The 19719-nt window shown below is 40.1% G+C and overlaps 1 long non-coding RNA gene across 4 annotated transcripts in view; it reads right to left on the bottom strand.

Annotated features, from left to right (window-relative positions):
• Positions 1 to 19719, bottom strand: part of LOC142054967 (uncharacterized) — a 219828-nt gene that overhangs the window by 113409 nt on the left and 86700 nt on the right. For all 4 annotated transcript variants that reach the window (XR_012659749.1, XR_012659750.1, XR_012659748.1 and 1 more), the window contains one exon: positions 11047 to 11124. This is a non-coding gene — a long non-coding RNA (uncharacterized LOC142054967). The remainder of the gene's footprint in view (positions 1 to 11046; positions 11125 to 19719) is intronic.

The raw sequence follows: 19719 nt of genomic DNA, 5'->3' as shown, positions 1-19719 counted from the left end.
AGGGACAGAAGGAGAGAAGATAATATATCTACATTACTCAGCAAGTGACCTAATGTTCAAAATACTCCTGAAAGGTACGTTTCCATTAACTGATAATCTTTGTTCTTCATCCCTAGTCTTGGTTTCCATCTATATATCAAATGGGTTTCTACATAAAAATGACATGGTTTTATTCTCAACCTGCATATTCACATGCATAGAAGATGACTGATTGGAAAGACAATGGATAATAATTTTATCTGTCCTCAGAATTATCTTTTAATTAAATTTGGAAATTAGATGTTCATTTGTTCTTTAGTATTCCTGTTTTTTCTTTCTTTTTTTTGGGGGGTTGGTTTTTTTTTTAAGCAAAGCAGCTGAAATAACTATACTGTTCGAATGCAGAGGGAATTTCCACATGCCATCATAGCTTTATAAATATGTATATACATACAGCTTTTCATGCCAGCAAGAGCATGGAAAAACTTTGCAACCAACTTAAGAAAAAATTTTTCACAAAAGTGGAAGATTAAACTTTCAATCTTTGAAAGACCCTTTTGGTTTTATTCTTTCTTTCCATCTCCATGTTGTGACTAAGTTGAAAAGGCTAAAGAGTGACAGGAATAAAACTAAAAAAAGAAAAAGGAGAAAAAAGACAGGAAGGGAACAAAGCTTGCGAACTTGAAATCAAAACAAGAGTTCTATCAATAACTTTTCTAGGTATAAGAATTACTTCTCTAAACTTCGCCAAGAAGGAAAAGTACTTTGATTTCTCTTAATTTTGAAAAATCTTTTCTATGTCTGAACCTACACTATTAGTACTTATTATTATGCTTGTTACAACAATGCCAGTCATCACCAAGGATTCCACAATTATAAGTACAATACACACACGCACATATATACTGAAAAGACAGCATCTTTTTAGTATAGAAGGGCACTTGACCCATTAGCATTATACCATTTATAGCTAACTTACGTGCGCTCTTGTCGTTTACCAATTTTGAAAATGCAACAGGAGGATTCTACATAAAACACATCAGTTCTGTATGAAAAATAAAGTCAGTCAGTCACAGCATTCTTCATCCCTGAGATGAAAGGGCAATTTACTTCCTCTGCTCTTTAACTCATACATACCACTTGCAATCTAGAGGACTGTACAATGGAATGAATTTTGAAACTGGAGGCACCAATACCTCTAGTGTTTTTTAAACCTAAGCTAACTTTTTTGGCAGGAAAATAAGATAGCTCCATTCCTGATGATTAATGATCAAAAGACAGTACAGAAATAATATTGTTTTAAGTACAAAGTCTAAACCTCATGGACTTACAGAATAACTTTTCCTGTCATTCTGGAGAAGAAAGGAAGTAAACACGAGCCACTGAACTCTGGATTGCACAGGCCTGCAACGATGATCAGAATCTCATCTCTGGCTTCAAATGTACACCAGAATTATGATGAAATGACATATTCACACTGATGTTTTTGAAAGGGGCCTCTTTAGGTTAAGGCCAAAATTCACAGGTATCACAGGTAAACACCATTAAGTAAGAAAAAAGAAATCCTCTATTTTGTCTGTAAAACTGTTCCTTCAACATCCCAGCAACAGACTGGCATAGATGCAGGCACTTGCTCCTTTTATACTGTTGACAATTTTGCCAGCATGTAGGGTTAAACCACATTTCCGTATCATACTCAGACGTGCAATCAAGAGAACATCCTAGAGTACCACCTCCAGTCTGCCCTAGGAATCAAAGCCATCCTTTACCCCCGCCCCTGCCATTAACACCTCTTCATAATTCATCAACTAGTGAAAAAGGACAGCCCTTATATTGAAATACTGCACAAACTTGTAGTCCTCATTTATTTAATGGGTATTGTGACTAGAAGACCTGCCTCTAATTCACCATATTGTAAACTAACTGCTCAGAAGCAGCGGGTGCTTTCCCAGGCTTCAGCTGAACAATTTGAAGCAATCCATTCCCTGCAGTAATTTCCACTGAGAAAAGCGAGGCAAAGGGATGCAGCTGTGAGGTGTCTGCCCATGTCTGACCCTGGGTCAGCAATGGGCTGTGCAGGCAGCAGCCATAACCCAGGAGGTGCTGGAATCCCTCTTAACCTTCTGGAGGGTTTTCACAGTACCACATTTTTACAGTGCAATTCTTCAACCCCACCCCTGAGCTTGAGAACAAAACACAAACGTGATTTCAATTAGGTCAATAATGAATCCATGAAGGTTCAGCCCTCACCATCTGTTCAAAGGGAGCAAGGCTCTGTTTGGCTTGGGCTTTTTTCCCTCCTCCCATCCTCCTCTCTTATGAATACTATTTGACAAAGCCATCTACATAACAGATTTAATGGGTTTTATGGCAAAAAAACAGAAGAGCAGATTAAAGCAGTTCCACTATTAATTCCCACCACATTGGAGCACTACATTATTTATCACTTAACATGTACATAATTGAGCATGATTTAACATTCAAACACGTTAAAGACAGAAAGACAGTAGTGAAAGCCTATTAATAACTAATTCTGTTACAGAGGAATTATGTCTGTCTGAAATAGCAGTCCCACTAAAAAATTCCGTTTCAGAAATTTAGGTGCACTTTCTCTTAGAAGCAAAAAAATTGATCAATATATCTGAAGCCAGAATAACTAAACAGGAGGAAATTTAGTTTGTTACATGACTGTCTCAAAATCTTTACTTCCTGTACATATAGTTAGTAAATTTAGATTTTAAAAGTAATTTAAATCTTAACGTATCCTGTCAGATACCTACCCTGTGCTGCAAAGTGCTTTCCAGAGGAAAAGGTCATGCATAGGTCTACACAGACAACTAGTGCCTCACCATACAGATATTTTACACATTGTAACTTCCACACCACTGTTTCTGGATTAACTTTGATGGTTTGTAGCCCTGGGCCTTCACTAGAAAGTTTCCTTTCCAGACCTCATTTCTATTCTATTCTTCTGAGGGGAAGAAAAAAAAAGTTGCTATAAACCTGAATGAAGCAAGTAGTCTTGGTGCACACTTTGAGATATGAATGTCCATCCAAGGTAAGTCCAAACACCCAGCACCAGGTGTGTTTTAGGATGCTTTGTAGAGCCTGGGCCATTACAACAACTGCATCAAAAACATGTGGGCAAGGAGGGGGAGGGTGGGGAGGAAGACAGGAGGAGGAAGATCTAACATGCTGAAATAATTTATTGGAGCAGATTTAATCATTTCACTAATGTTGAAGGGAGTAAATTTATGCTAAACTTGCCACACTGAAGATAATGGAACAAGCCATGGGAAGGAAGAAGTTACTGAGTTATAGAACAACAAGGGAGAAAGCAGCAAAATTATCTGCTTTGTTTTAAGATACTCTGTAAGGTTATGTCATCACACTGAGATGTAGGGATGAATAATTTATTCAGATCATGGGTTTTCCACCCAGGATTTTTCTAGCTTTGCTTCAGTCAATACAAAAAGAACTTAGCAGTTCAAGACCACAGTTTTCAAAGATGCAGTGATTTTCTATATTAAGAAACTGCTTAAGTTTTGTACTCTAAAAACTAATACTTTTCTACTTGTTAACCAAAACAAACTATTTCCCCTTCATTGCTCAACATTTGAAGTCTGAAAGTAATCTTTGCACATTGACAAAGCTCTCTAGAAAGCAGGATTATACCAGGGCAGTAGAATGCTTATAAATTATCTGCCATCTTGGAGAAAGTAAATTGATATCACCTTTGCCCTTTCATCCCCTAAAATGACGGTTGCACACAATTGCAAATGGAGACAGATTAAGATGACAAGGGAGCAGAGATCAATTCTTCCACTTACAGATAATTAAGACATAGGAGGATTAAACCCCAAGTTGTAGTTATACCATTCAAAGCAAACTTAAGGGACAAAAATTAAAGACTGAAACAGAATTAGAAAAGACTGAATATCTAAGAAGTATTCAGTATTGGCTGAAATAAGTATAAAGGAGCTTTAGTATGGGTTTCAAGTGAGTCATGACTGGGAGCAAACTAGTTTTGAAAACCTTTTTCTAGACCTGTATTTCAGCAATTTAGTAAGAGTTAGGGACACCCACTCAAAGCCTGCTCCAATATCCATCTCCCTGACAATGCAGCACTGGTGAGTCATCCTATTTTGGATGACTACGGGACTGAGCACCAGCAGAGCTGCAGCTCTGTGTTTTAATAACGTATTCATGGATTGACCATTCCTGGTATTGTGGAAGGAGAACAACAAAGGATGAAACCATAGCCTGTCCCTCTGCTCACAGGCAGATCACTGAAATCTTACCCAGACCTACCCAAGAAGAAGAAAATGGTACCTCAAAGTTAACTTAATCCCTCCTTTGTGGGAATGGGAAACCTTCACCTCAGATATCTTTCACAAGTGCACTCATTCCACTCTTACTCTGCTCAGTGACTACAGAAGGTAACTTCAAAATTTTGGAAAAGCCTGCACCCAGAGCAATGCAAAAAGGTGTTCCTAGAAACCAAATTCAGAGTTTTACCTTTAAGCTTTCCTAACTGAATATTGCTCCCTCTGCACTCTTTACATATAGAATATTAACAAAGGGGTGATTGATCTGAAAGGAGAGAAATTTTTAATTTGTATTTTTAATAACTGTGTACTAAGTCAACAGAATTTTTACATCCAAATTTAGAGAAAGCAGAACTTGGTGTTTATACTATATCTTTAGATATCTTAAGCTCAGAATTCGGTGTTTCATGTTCTGGCTACTGATAACCTTTATCAGACATTTCTTGTCATTCATTGCTTCTACAGTCTGCAGATATCTTTTGTAATGAATAAAACTGTTTACATAAAGTTGAAGATGCTTTGGTCCACAGCAGCACTTGAGTGACACAGTTATTTATGACACAGAGAATCACAGAAGTGTAGAGGTTGGAAGGGACCTCTGGAGATCACCTCATCCAACACCCCTGCTTAAGCAGGCACACCCAGAGCAGGGGGCACAGGAACGCATCTGGGAGGGTTTTGAATGTCTCCAGAGAAGGAGGCTCCACCACCTCTCTGGGCAGCCTGTTCCACTGCTCTGTCACCCTCACAGGAAAGATTTTTCTCATATTCAGGCGGAACTTCCTGTATTCCAACTTGTGCCCATTGCCCCTTGTCCTGTTGTTGGACACCGCTGAAGAGAGTCCGACCCCATCCTCCTGATACCCACCCTTCAGATATTTTTAAGTATTGATAAGATCCCCCCCTCAGTCTTCTCCAGGCTGAACAAACCCAGGTCTCTCAGCCTTTCCTCACAAGGGAGATGCTCCTGTCCCCTGATTATCTTGGTAGCTCTCCGGTGGACTCTCTCCAGCCGTTCCCTGTCCTTCTTGAACTGGGGAGCCCAGAATTGGATGCAGTACTCCAGATGCAGCCTCACTAGGGCAGAGTAGAGGGAGAGGATAACCTCTCTCAACCTGCTGGCCACACTCCTTCTAGTGCACCCCAGGATACCACTAGCCTTCTTGGCCACAAGGGCACAATGCTGGCTCAGGGCAGCTTGCTGTCCACCAGTACTCCCAGGTCCTTCTCAGTGGAGCTGCTTTCCAGCAGGTCAATCCCCAAGCTGTACTGGGGCATGGGGTTGTTCCTGCCCAGGTACAGGACCTTAGGACACCCTAAGGCATGACTTGGTTTACTACTTTTTTTTTCTGTCGAATAATGAGATCCTGATACACAAGAAAAGCTAATTTAATTCAGCATAATATATGTTGAAAGGCACAGAAGTCTGAACAACACCTGGAACACTTAGAGCAAGGCTAAGAGGAGAGGTCAAGTCTGATGCATAGCCCAATAGTATATCTTTCCAAAATATTATTTAAATATCATGTCATTCAAGTCAGCAGGGCTAAAACAGGCTGTCTGTGGGATCAACATCCAAATTTACTAAGGGAATTTTGGAAGCTTCATAAATCCTTATCCAAAATATTTAAGTCTGCTGGGCTTAATCTAATGGCATTTGGATTGCATGATACATCTTCCTTCTGATAAGGCCACTAAGTTAAATTCTTCAGCAAAACCTTTTACACCATTTTTAACAAAACAGAGGGTGCACAGATATATGAAAGCATGAAACAGAGCTGCTTTCTCTTCAGGATTTCAAAGTGTTCAGCTAAGATCATTTCAAGAAATTAGTGTGGTTTTAGTATAATTCCCCTTTTCAAGGCTAATTACACCATTGCCATCCTCCACTTAATACTGTGTACAGAAGTAAAATCTCCTACAAATGTACAGAATTTGCTTATGTGGAAATATATTTCAAATGACACTCAAACACTGGTTTAAGAGTACTTCTGGCATGAAATTGAACGTAAGTTTTTCAGAGGAAGATTAGCACTCAATACTTGGCAGTTTCTGAAAAATGAGCCATATTTGAGCCTTTCTGAAAGTCTGTCCTTGATTACAGAAACTCAGTAAGATCAGTTCTGAGAAGGGAGACTCACCACCACTCACAAAACACTTTGCTGCCCTACTGTATCAGGATTTGGCAAGAACAGCATATATTCTTCACTGTCAGTTTCAATCCGGACTAAATGAAGCCAAGACTTTCAGTTAAGATAAATGTCAAATTTTTAGTATTTAATAAAAAACACCCCATTCCTATGAACCCATTATCTAATAAAAACAGCTCTGCCTTCAGAGTAATAAGATAAAGAAAAGGAGTTTAACCTTTAAAGGGAATAATGCAGTAAATTGTTACATTAAGGGATTGTATCCTCAACTGGTATAAACTGGCACAACTTCAACAGAGACCTGTTTATTAACATCAGTACACAATCTTGTCTAACCTGTTTAGCACTGCGTGTACTCTTGTTGCATTAGCCTCAGAATATCTAACATTTGCCTTCAGCTGTCTGCAGGTACTAGTCAAAGAAATATAAGTAATTTTAAGTTTTTCTTCCTCATTTTGTTCAAATTCCAAAAAACTATTTGCTGTTATTGTACTTCGGTTATTTTTGCTCATGGAGGCTTTAGGACAGCAGTGGAAACTGAAGCTGTCTGGTTAATCTGAGGTCAAATTTTGTGTAGGCAGCTGCAGTCCAAACTTCCCCACCCTGCCCTACCACTAACCTGAACTCTGACCTGTTGGGACCACCCTCTCACTCCTGCAATAATGCGGCCCACATTTCAGAGTGAATACAGACAGCTAAAATGCCAAAATATCTGTGTGTGAAAATAGATATGCACACTGTCAGGTCTCTGACTTTTTCTGTTGGATGATAACCAAGACCACCAAACGCATTTGGCAGTTTGGAATCTACTGATGAATCAAGTCACTTAGTACACATACTTTGTCCTTGTGAACAAGTTATATTTTGAACTGAAGCAGTGGTTTAAGGGAAAAAGAAAACACACAGCCACCAACACCCCACAACCTCACACATCTACAACAAGGCTCCTAAGTCTGTGTCTAAATCTGAAAACAGAAAATATTGAGCCCCTCAAATTCATGTCTAACCTATTCACAACAAACTGCTTGAGCACTTCCAAAGTTGAGCCACTGATTCAGGCACCTGAATATGGATTTAAAATTTGAATTTCCTAGGTTATAAAAGTGATTAATCTGATAAATCTCCCTGATACGTGGATATAGTCTTCAGAAACTTGAAAATCCCATCCTAGAAACCTACAGTAAATTCCAGCTTCTGAACATTTATATCACATGCATTATTTTAACCCTTCAGCCCACAACCAAGGTCAACCTCATTGATTTCAGTGCTGTAGCACTGTACAGAAAGCACTGGCTATAGAGAGCTGACCACCTGAACGGTTAAGCCAGAGGAAAGGTGGGAGGAAGTTTTACCACCCCCATTTCACAGGTGGGAGCCTGAGGCACAAGGAAGGAAGGGAGGGGCAGGAAAGAAGGGAAAGATGTAAGTGATATGTTCAAGGCCACCCAGGAAGGCTGTTGCAGAGTGAGAAAATTAATCCACATTTCTCACTCCACCCCCTTTCCCTCCTCTCCACATACAAGGTCTCCACTCTCAGAGCTGGATAAGAGTTTATATTGGTCAATGCTATTTTGTATAGTGATTACAAAGAGAAGCCCACATCTTCACAGGTGCAGAAGGTTAGAACTCAATTTGCAGCTCTTGAATCAGTCCAGCAGAGAAAGGAACCATGTATAAGCAAACACTCACATCCTGCTCCCTAGGTTCAAGAAAGAAGGCAGAGTTGGTTACTGAATCCACAGTGATAAATCACAGGGAAGCATGGCAGATGAGCACTTCAGGGGTTCTGGGCAACTTAACCTAGTTGAAGATATCCCTGCTCATTCCAGGGGGTTGGACTAGATGACCTTTAAAGGTCCCCTCCAACCCAAAGCATTCTATGATTCTACCTGATCAACACTGACTGCTGAAGAGGTAGGAGAAAGATAATGAGCCTCTTACAGGAGGTAAGATTATCACCTACACTCTTAAAGAAACAGAGATTAAGTATTACTACCTTATAGAGGCATCAACTTGTTCAAAACCTGGCAATAAGCACAAGAACCCCACCCACATATACCTTTCCCCTATGTAACTGACCCAAGATCTGAAAAAAATACATGTACACCTGAATAATTACCTCATCGTTTTTCCAGGGAGCAGTTTGTCAATATTAGCCCCTTATTAATAATCAGTACCACAGAAAGCAAGATTATGAGAAATTCTTACTTTCTAGTGAATGTCATAGTAATGAATGCAAGTATAATTTAAGAAAACCAAAATAAAAAAATGTCAGCATCAAGCTCCATCTGCATACTGTAGTCCAGGAGAAGGGAGGGTCTGGCATCCTGTTGCCCAGTCATCCCTGATTTCATTGAATACTGTAAACACAGTTATCATTAAAATCTCCATTTCAAAACTTGCCAGGTAGACTACATATATGTGGTAGGACGATAGCACTCTTGAGGCTTTCAGTCCAAGATGTTAACAGACTTTAATGAAAACCAAAAGTTTCTTCCATTGGCTAAATCAGTACACATTCCTTTAACCCACCAGGAGATAGGGGACTGAGGAGAGATTCACAGTCATTAGTCAATTTTTCCTGACAGTTTAATGGGATTCTAGGAGTGCCATAGTAGCCAGCAGAAGACCAGTACAGCTTTTCTTTCTGCCTTTTCACCAGTGAGAAGTTAACATAGGTTTGGGGTTAGAACAGATACAGCAGCAATTCTAATGCTAATGAACAGAACTATACCTTTGCATTCTTAGGCTGAATGGGAGTTTCAGCCCAGAAAAGAAACAGCAAACCTTAGAACACCACCAACTTGATCTGAGTTATTATAACTGCTATGACATTACATTGCTTTCTTAGAAAGGGAAAGATTTCTCTCAGGTTCCATTAATCTTGGAAAGCCCAGTCTAAAGGTGACAAGGAACAAAACAAGTAACATGCAGCTATATGAAGCAGAACACTCAGCCAAAATCTGCTTGCTTAGAGACAGATGGCAAATACAGCCAGTGCTCTGAAGCTACAGCTGCATGCCTGAGATCTCAGATCTATGTGTGTGATCATTAAAGATTTTCAAATTATCTAATAAAGCAGAGTCTCCTGGAGATTTGGGTTTCCAGACTTTTGTTTTCTTTACAAAGGACCACATTAACCTCACCCAGAACAAAGTCAAAAGAAAACAGTTCCTCAGCTTTCCTATTTGAAAGTGTTATGCACACACAAGCAATCTGAGTGGGCTTAATTTTCTCCTGCAAGTACAATTTGCTCACACTCTGTATCAGCAGGATCCATTGGGAACAAACTATGGCAAGAAGGCTGAAGAGCTCTCACTGCACTTTTCCAGCCTGGACACCTGCCAGGTGTGCATCACCCCCTTCCTTCACCATTTGCTCCAGAAGACAGCTTCAGCTTTCCTTGGTACCCAGGAGTTCAGCACACAAACACCTACGCACCTGCATGTTTGGAGAGCTCCATACAGAGTCCATGACCACGTACTCAGTCTGTTGCATGTACACATATTGCTAGTGACATAGCTGTTTAGCCCAGCACAGACACAAACATATTGTGTTTGAGTACAGACAGTATACACTGGCAGGGCTCACACCCAACCTCAACTGCAATAAGACTGAGAAAGCATTTTTTTTGTGCTTGTTCAATGGTATAGGGGAATCTATCTCATGCTCCTCCCTAAATATCATTTATTCTTCTCTCTTGACACCATTTTTCTAGATATTTGTCCCTTTCCCAATATAGGTGGCTTTTTCCAGGTCCTATCAGCAATACCACATACTGTTCAGACCAGAGTGAAGGAAGAAGTCACCCAGTGGCACACACAGCATGCCTTCCATCACTACTTATTCCCAATACATGCGAGCGAGCTCAGTCCTAAAAGCCTAGCCAGCATTCAGTTCCCAGGGCTGGACAATACCACCATAGCTCATTAGTACAACCAAGTTAGTGAGAACCTGACAATAGACCAGCCTAAGACTGAACATTTGCTATTTACACTCATCAAATAGCTCAGCAAGAAATTTCTCTCCAGATAAAAACTTTACTTTTTTGGGGTGGGATGTATCTGTTTTGACAATATTGAATATCAAGAAGTCCAAATGCCTTACCCCAGTAGTATCTTCCTGACTTATTTCAAGATATTTTTCCAATAAATCAAAACAGATTTTAGCTTTGCCTGCTAGGTGCACTAAACAAAGCAAAATTACTTTATCCAAATAAAAAGTTTCAGCACTTCTGAATCAATATTTTTACTGAAACATGTTTGGCAGAAGTTTAAAAAGTATTCATTTGGAAGGAGAATTTTTTTCTTTTTTTAAAGAGTCCATATTACCCATGGTATGGAAATCCCATTTCCTGTATAGCTAAGTGTGCTTCCATTTCTTGCTACTGGTTACATGTGTGAAGGGTTGAGGGTTGGTTTTTTTTGCCTTTAAGTGCATAAAATCCTCGTGAAGGCTGTTGGAGGTGTTTTTAAAGGGCTTGAGACCCTAAATCCCCTAAAAGACCACCACCAAAAACTTGCCTCTAAACATGTTCAGTATAAAATACTACAAACAAATGCAAATATGGAGGGAGGTTCTCCTGTTACCTGATTTGTGACCATGATTAATTCTCTTAAGTCACAGGTGTTCAGACTGTAAGCCAAGTTTTCCAGGTAGAAGCAGATCTGAAAACAAACAGTACAAAAAAACACAGTAGTTCAGTTTGGTATCTGGACAATTGATTTGTCAGCCTGAAAAATCAAAGAATTAATTTTCAAAGGTCAGTGACATTTGGCTGTGTGAAGTCCATTGTAATCCTGCCACCTTCTAGACTGACTGACTACCAAATAAACTGAGATATATGTATATATACATGACCACAAACTAAATAGGTGCTGAGTCAGTGAGTACCACACAATGGAAGTCTTAGGCAAGGAGTCCCTAGGAAAAGGTGTGTTTACTTCACAGAAAGAACAAGTAGGCTAGATTGCAAAGTGACTTTTCTTTCTGGCTATGATTGATAAAACTCATATGCATGCAAATGGAGGGGGGGAAAAAAAAAAAAAACAACAACCTTTGCCAAGCTGCATTAACCTGTTTATTTAGAAAGCCAGTCTCCAGATTCAGAGCAACACTTCATTAGATAGTTTTGTTCTCCAGAACTTCTTGGCCATGTAAACTACCAACACCCTATCATAGTGGTTTGTAAAGTATATCACTTGTATATAAAGTTTATGCAAACAAGAAAACCAAAACAACCCATGTCTGTTTTCTTCAACCAATTATGTCAAACAAACAAAGATATCACTTATGTGCAGAGAACACAGACTGATGCTGGTTTCAGAGTGACCAACTTCAGTAAATTAAATGCCCAGGACCTCAGAGGCTTCATCTGGTTCTAATTTTCAATCAGCAGTAAAATACATTTTTTATTTCACTTTCATTGTAGCTTGTTTTCATGTTGTTTATGTTCCAAGACATCCTGTTTTTCAAGATCTAATCTGTTACATGAACTTGGTAAAACATACAATAGCCAATGTAGTGGCACAACAAAGGCAGCTGAGCTCCTGCACTCTCAGCTAGCTGCAGAATCTCTCTTCCTTAAGCCAATAGAAGTTGGGAGCAGAGCAAGTTATATGAGTTACACACAGTGGACTCAGCATAGGTGGAAAGCACCCAACTGCTTTACCCTCCAGAAAGAGGGTGAAAGCACCACCACCTCCTCCTCTGATTCTCTGCAGGACCCAATTACCCAAAGGACTGGACTCTGCTGCACTACATTTTGGCCTCTCTGAGGTATGCCTACCACTTAGGAACTGCAAAGTGTCTTTAGATCTATTTGAGTACACTGCACTCCGCCAACAGAGCAGGAGAGGAGAGAGAAGAATGAAGTTGTCATCACCACCAAGCCTTCCCTCTCAACCACAGTGCATCATCCCTCACCTTCCTTAGCACCAGCAGCCTACAGGAATCAATTCACTAAAAGCTTGCGGAGATAAATCCATAATAGCAATTAACAACATACAGTTGCGTTACCTCAAACGCCATGTACAATAAATCACAGTAATTTGCATAAGGACATTTAGTCCTCTCATATAACCAAAATGACAAGCCTTCGCCAACTTGCCAGGCAACATGTTAATAGATAATATGGCTATATGTGCTCAGAATACAACTGTGGCACAGGCTGAAGTACAGCTGCAAAATGGAGCTTGATGTCAACTGCAAAACCTTCCCAAGAAGGAGGATAAATATGTGGTGATTAGACTGTGCTGAGCTCCATGCTGCTTCAGGAACATTATCTTTCTCTGGCACTGATGACAGAGTTACACACTCATGTTTGGCTGCAGCAGAGAAGTATTCCAAGGATCAATTTGTTACCCAAAAAATGAAATCACAGTTTTACTGGTCCTATCCAGATTAAATTAGAACATTTCTAAGAGTTAATTTTGCAGATGTTTCCAAAGTACCCCAACTCTGTGCAACAGGCCAGGCACGAGGACACTCACTTGGAAGATGGTATACCAACATTTCCCAAGAGATCTAAATATTCTCTCCTGAACACCTGATTAATTGGTCTTCACTGAAATAGATGTACACAAACCATGTGCACATCTATTTCATATGAAAGATTCCACTAAATCAAATGAACACTATTCTCCTTCAGCTTTCCCACCTCCCCCTTGAAATAAGAGAGTCTACCTTCACATCCTCTGGTCTGAAATAAAATAAATAATTAAATCAGCTTGCAGCCCCTCAGTCAGACAGATTTCCCAGGGTAGGATTGCTCAGCTTCAGCACTCCCATCACAGCTCTGCCTCCCACCCTGTTTCTGACTTCAAATCCTGCTGCCAAACTATCTCTCACTGTCCCTCCATATATTCCTAGTTTTCTTTCTTCACTTGCAGGATCATATATCTGCAGCTCTCTCAAGACCCTGCAGGACCTTTCTTGGCTGGTGTAAATCAGAAGGAACTTTTCTTATCCAAGTAACAGCAATTCCAGCTTACAATAGCAGAGAATTTGGCCTCTCCTTCAGCCCTTCTATTCCCACGTTGATTTCATGAGCCCATGCCTCTCTCCCCCTCTAGGAATTCAGTATCAGGAGTCAGGTTTTCCTCATGCACCATAGATTTGACGCCAAACACACTGAAATTAACTGTGAAGTTTGCATCTAACACAGTTTCCAAGAACCTTGTTTTGGTTCATTTACTCTGGCTACTTTTACACTCCTCATTACTGGACTCTGATAGACAAGATAAGCTCCACAGGAAGATACTGGCTCAACTGCCCTTCCTTGTAACTATCTATTAACAGCCACAAGGACACTGAAAATAAAATAAAAGCCATGATACCTGGACTAAAAGCCTTTCTACTGACTGAAATGATCTCCATGCTTTAATAAAGATCTCTTTCTCATCTAAATAGATGCTTTCCCTTTACCTATATCTAGAGGGTTTTTCATGGGGACAATTTAATTTTTGAGGGAGCTGGGCATTTACTAATGTGCCTTTAAAAATACCCATGGTTGCTACACATACACTTAAAATCCTATTTTGTCTCAGCTTCCACTACTAAGACTTTACTGTACATTTTAATAGTAGCTAAAGAGGCAAATCAAAGAGACTTTTACATCGCTGGTTTTAAATATTGCATGTAGAAAGGAAGAAAAAAAAAAAGCAACGATCACAGTAACATTACTTGAATTTTCCCAAGAATTCACAACATAAAACTATAAGAAAGAGTTGCCTCATCTGTAATGGTGCTATGCTTTAGCCATTTAGGAATACTTGACTTAATTACTTTTTTTGCAGTGACTACCCTGTACACTGACAGGCACATCTACTTAAAGAGGTTAAGTTTCGTCTTTTTAAAATGAATGTAAGAACAGCAGCTTCATTTGTACCATATTCTTCCTCCCTTGCATACAATCGGATAGGTGAAAGAGACGGGGGTAGGGAAGAATTCCACAACATAATCATTTGGCAACTTACATTATTTTCTTTCAAAGGGCATTACAATACACTTCTCACTTGGGGAACTTCAAGAGAAGATAATTATTCTTGTCTGCTTTGTAATATATATTAAAAGTGTTCAAATGTGGCTTTCCAGGGAATTCTGCCAAATATTTTTAGGCACCAGACCCAGCTTTACTTAATTTTATATTGCCTTCTTAGCCCATTATAAAATAACCTTCCATGCAGTTTGAATTTGGTAAAAAGGCTGAAGCATACTCATTTATATTAGAAACATAAAAATGCTTCTTTCCTTGAAATAGAGATCTTTAACTCCTAATGTGACAGCCATTCAGATGCACAGTAATTAAAGTGTCTCTACAGAGCTTAACACACATCAGTGAGCTTTTTACTGCCACAAAAAACAAGCAGAAACAGAGAGGGGTTTCTTTTTAGGAGATAACATACCAAGAACAGAAAGTAGCTTAAACATTTTTGTTTTATAAAGACTTTATTAGTAGTATAACAGTAGCACCTTGAGACTCCAAAGGTGACCAGAGCCCTGCTGCACAAGGCATTATAAAAGCTTCAAAGATGCAAATCCTAAACTTTTATGGGATTACACTATAGTTTTGTTTGGTTTTAACAAAAAAAAAGCCATTTGAAGTAACAATCACCCCTTATTATTAGCAATAATGTTTATTACAAGGGATAAAATGAAACAAAGGCAAGTAGGCAAACAAATCTGCTCCAGAAAGGTTACAGTCTATGCAAACAAGAATGCCAAGGCTGGACACATAGGCAGAGCTCATTACACAAAAGTAGACTATGTAGAGTTAGAAAAAGATAAGCTAAGTAGGGGGGGATAAAACAAATGTGACCTGAATTTGAAAAGACTATGCCCACAGACAGAATCACAAGGCAAATAAATAGAACAGAGCTGGCAGTCTTGGGACAAAGGGCAAGCAGGGAAACAGAGGCACAGAGACTTGCTCTAAATCACACAGAAGAGCAACCAGCAGTGAAAAGTCTGACAACCAGATCCTCACTTCAATATCCACCCAGCGACTTCTGGTGTTTCATTTGTTAAAAATTAAAGTCTGCCCTAATATAGCCTGGTGAGAAAGGCCAGGCAACCCTCATCCTGAACTTTTGAAGAGTCAGACATGATTTACGCAGCCAGATCAGGATAAAGCCCACAGTATTCCCATCAGTATGCTTGCTGGATATTTCACTGTCTTCCTCCCACCCTTTTGAAAGCCAGCATCAGAAACTGTAGATAATTAGCACAAAAGACCATGTGAAATGTTGTATTTGTTTAAGTGTTTATTTTGGCTTCCTAAAACAGGCTGGAATCCAGCTCTTGTGCTCAGCCCCACCTTAGTTATATTTGTCCTGTTATGCACAACAGACTTGGAGCCACACTTAAATACAAAACACTGAAACTATATTAATGCTAAAGTGATAGCATTAATACACACTTTAACTCCTCACAACTGACCCATAGGCTGATTGGTTGACCTAGCTTGTTTTAAAGGGTACATTTCACAGAATAGCAACACTGTTTTACTTTTCTTAGCTTTCCCTGATAATGAAAAGGAAGCCAGCCCAAACTGCATGTTGAAAACTGAAACAGCCAAGTGGACTCCTCCTACCTCCTCTCTTGTGTTTTCATCTTTTATGGTGGCAGGCCAGTCAGTGCCAGACAAACTAAGGTTTCTTATATTCTTTAGTCACTTTGCTGATGTTTCCCATAGATATTCCTACATCAGATTAATGTCAAGGCGTGTTTAGCCAAACACATGAATCTGAAGATTTCGGTCAAGCAGGAATGCTGCTGGATGGTCTTTTTTGCTGTTAAACCAAGAGATTGCAACTGAACCTGGTCTCACATGTGTGAGTGAAGTGTAACTCACCAGCATCAACTAATGGGTGTAGAGGAGGTCAAAAGCAGGTCCCTTAAATAGCATCTGAAGAAACACAGTTGCATAGGGAAGTGAAGTGTTCCCTCTTTACAGCTGCATGTGCCATCCATACAATTTCAAAGTGAGAATAAAAAAAAAATTTCAAATTTTACAGATACAAGGAAACAAACAACTGTTTGACTCTCAGAAAAGGCAAGGGCTGGGGATGCTGCCTCCCTAGTGCCCCACATACCACGCCTTGTCCCCGCTACAAGCAGGCCCACCAACTCAGTACGCAGCACATGCACTAAGAGGACAAACACAGTGCACAACCAAAACACCCAAACTCACAAGCCAGTGAAAAACATGGAGCATCCTCACTGCTGAGGTACCACACCTAGTGAATTGTAGGCCTGTCCCAGTCAAGACACAAGCCTTGCATCCCTTTGAGCAGGATCAGCAGCCTGTGACACAAGGACCCAAGCAGACATCACTATTTTGGACAGCAGACCCAAGGACATCAGAAAGGAATTCATGGTTCAGGAACACAGTCCCACTCCCACCAGCTTCCAACACAGCAGGACTTGCTGCCTCTTGCAGAAATAACACACAGGTCTATTCTTACCTCTGAGAGCGGTGGCAGCTCCCACTAGGTTTCTACCCTCACGCTTAGTCTCTAATATGGGAAGGAAAACACATTTCTGAGTCCCTCCCTGCCTTAAAGCAATGATAATCCCTTTACAGATGCAGATGACGGAACAGAGGGGAATCTTTCCTCTTCAGGACAGCTACATAGGAATAACACAAAGGTAGAATAACCACAAAGAAGTGAAGATGAGCAAGTTAGATAAACACAGTGGGGTACCACGCTTTTCTTAACACTGTTTCTTTCCTGGAACACATAGGAATTAAGCACCTGTTGCACCCTTCTGCAACAAGACCCCAATATTTCCTTTGAAGTGAGCAAAAAGCCTGTTAACATTTAAGCATTCTTATAAAGGCTATTTACCTGGGGTCGTCTTGTATGCTGCACTACTGTACAACCACAGAGCAACACTTTGACCTCACCAACCTGTGTGTAGAGTCTTCGCAGATCTGCTCATGAGACTCACAGGCTCTCTCTCAGGAGAGTGCAGATCCTGTTAAGAAGTCATGGACATGAAAAGTCCCTGAGTCCAGAAGGTCAGCCCAAGCCTAGCACCAGTACTGCATGAAGCCCAAGCTTTGGGGAAGGTACAGAAGACCAACTCCGCAGTTAGAGACCAAACTCAGCCTGCTGCTAGCCACTGCTCTAGGTCCACCCTAGTCTGCCTCTTTAAAACTCAGCCCTCCAGCCAGCACATCACCCATAATGCTACAACTTCTAGGTATCAACTTAAGCACAAACCACATAAGGAGTGGAGGGGAAAAAAAAACACCCCACACAAAAACAATTAATCCTCAGCAACTCCAGACACAACTCATACACCCTTTCAATTTCTCTCCCCCACAGGTCAGTGGAACTACAAGATGTTTTCCATGTATACCAACCATAGAAACTGTAGACTCACATAGATGGATCTTAAAACAACTTGTCTGAAGACTGCTAACCTAGAACAGGCCTCTTTCCTGCATCAGACTTGTTCCTAAAACACAACCCAAGCAGCTCGAGAAACACTTCTCCAGGAAAGATAAGCTAGCTCCTTTCCACGTGCGCCTATTTAAACTCTTAGCTGCTCCAGGTGTTGCCACTCTCCACTGATTGAGCCCCTCTTCTCCTTCCCAGTGGCTCCTGACAAGTCTTTGTTTGCCAGTTAGAGTTTAATTCAGCTCGGTGCCTCTCTTGAAAATGGTGGACCAAAACTCCACACACAGAGAACTTCATGTGTATCCAAGTCAGGCCTGTATGCAAATCTAGGTTACCCCTTGGGTTCCACATAACTTGCAGTCCTTGTCACCTCTGCTGCTGTGGTGACAAAAACTGGTAGATTTTCGTGCTGCCTACAGAAAACAGGTGTCAGCACCTCCAAAGTCATCACTGTGAGATGATGGACTAAACTTTTTGATCTTTACTTGAAAAGAGAGACTTTAGTCTTCAGCAGTATACATCTGTCTCTTATATTATTTCAGGAAAATAGAATAACCATTTGAGGGGAAATTACATGTATAACCATGAGTATGCAAATCTACAACCCTAAATGAGAATAAATTCTAACTTTCTTCAGGAAAAAAGGTCAGTCTACCATTGAGGTAAAGGATATAGCCCTGTCAGCTCTCAGGCAACTGATGGAAGAGAGATAATGTTTTTTTCCAGTAGGAGACACTAGAATCCATTAGTAGCTAAACATGATTGTTTGCAAGATTGACAGAAAGTTATGAATGATTTCTGTGAAGGGGGAAGATGGGAAGAGGGAAAAGAACCTCCAAGCTGATATAGCTCGAACTATGAAATACTAGTGCTTGAGTAGGTCTGTAATCAGCCCACAAAAACTCATGAAAGAGTAAAATACAAAAAGTTGTGCAGGGTGTCTGCAAGATGGATCAGAGGCTGACAGTGGTTTGCTTTCTAAAAAGTTTGGAATCCAGGGCCCCAAACAGTATAGCTTATGCTCTTCATCTATCAGCAGCTTATGTTTCTAAAACAAAAAATCTAAAAATTTAGATGCCAAACTACAAACTTCTCAGAAGACATTCTTAAAGAGCTAAAGGAGAATTGGATACCAAAGTTTTGCAGTTAAAAGTGCTGGCACTTTATTTAGAGTAGCCTTTTGTTAGGGACAGGAAGTTTAGTTTATTGTGCGGTGTGTACAGTTCACCCACCACATTATTTCAGACTATTTTCATTCCTAACACAGTGAAGAGGAAATTCTAAGAACATTTCATTGCTTTTCTTTGTTTGATGAACACCAAAGGTTTGCAGTTTACCGACCACTCCATTGCTTTGCTACTTCTGACATACAAATTCGCTTCGCATAGATCCTCTGGAGGATCAAACATTTGTTCTTTATAAAAATGAATTGTTTCTGCCCCATTCATTTTAAGTCCATCTTTCACCCTTATCTTTCATTAATTCACAGAAAGAATTCCTAGATACAAAACTACAAAAAAAACCAGTAAGTTGAAACTTTTTTTTTCTCATGAGCTGAACTTCAGGCTCAGGAACTACCAAGAGGGACACTATGACAATTTTTTTTCTGCCTTTGCACTTTCCCCAGATCCTTTTCAGTAGGACAGAATCTGAAGCAGAGTAATAACATCACAGCTATGGTAGAGCACTACTAATTACTAGTGCGATTGCTCTTCTGAAGGGCGTTCATTTTATACAAAACAGATACTGCATCTTATGTACTGACTGTTATGAGTCTGTTGTCTGCACAACATGGATCTATGCAGTTGAAATTACAAAGCAAATAGCTAGAATACATGCCCATCTATTTACTCC

Source organism: Phalacrocorax aristotelis, chromosome 3 (genome assembly GCF_949628215.1).
Source record: "Phalacrocorax aristotelis chromosome 3, bGulAri2.1, whole genome shotgun sequence".
Classification (NCBI taxonomy): domain Eukaryota; kingdom Metazoa; phylum Chordata; class Aves; order Suliformes; family Phalacrocoracidae; genus Phalacrocorax; species Phalacrocorax aristotelis.
This window is presented reverse-complemented; position numbering and strand designations above follow the sequence as displayed.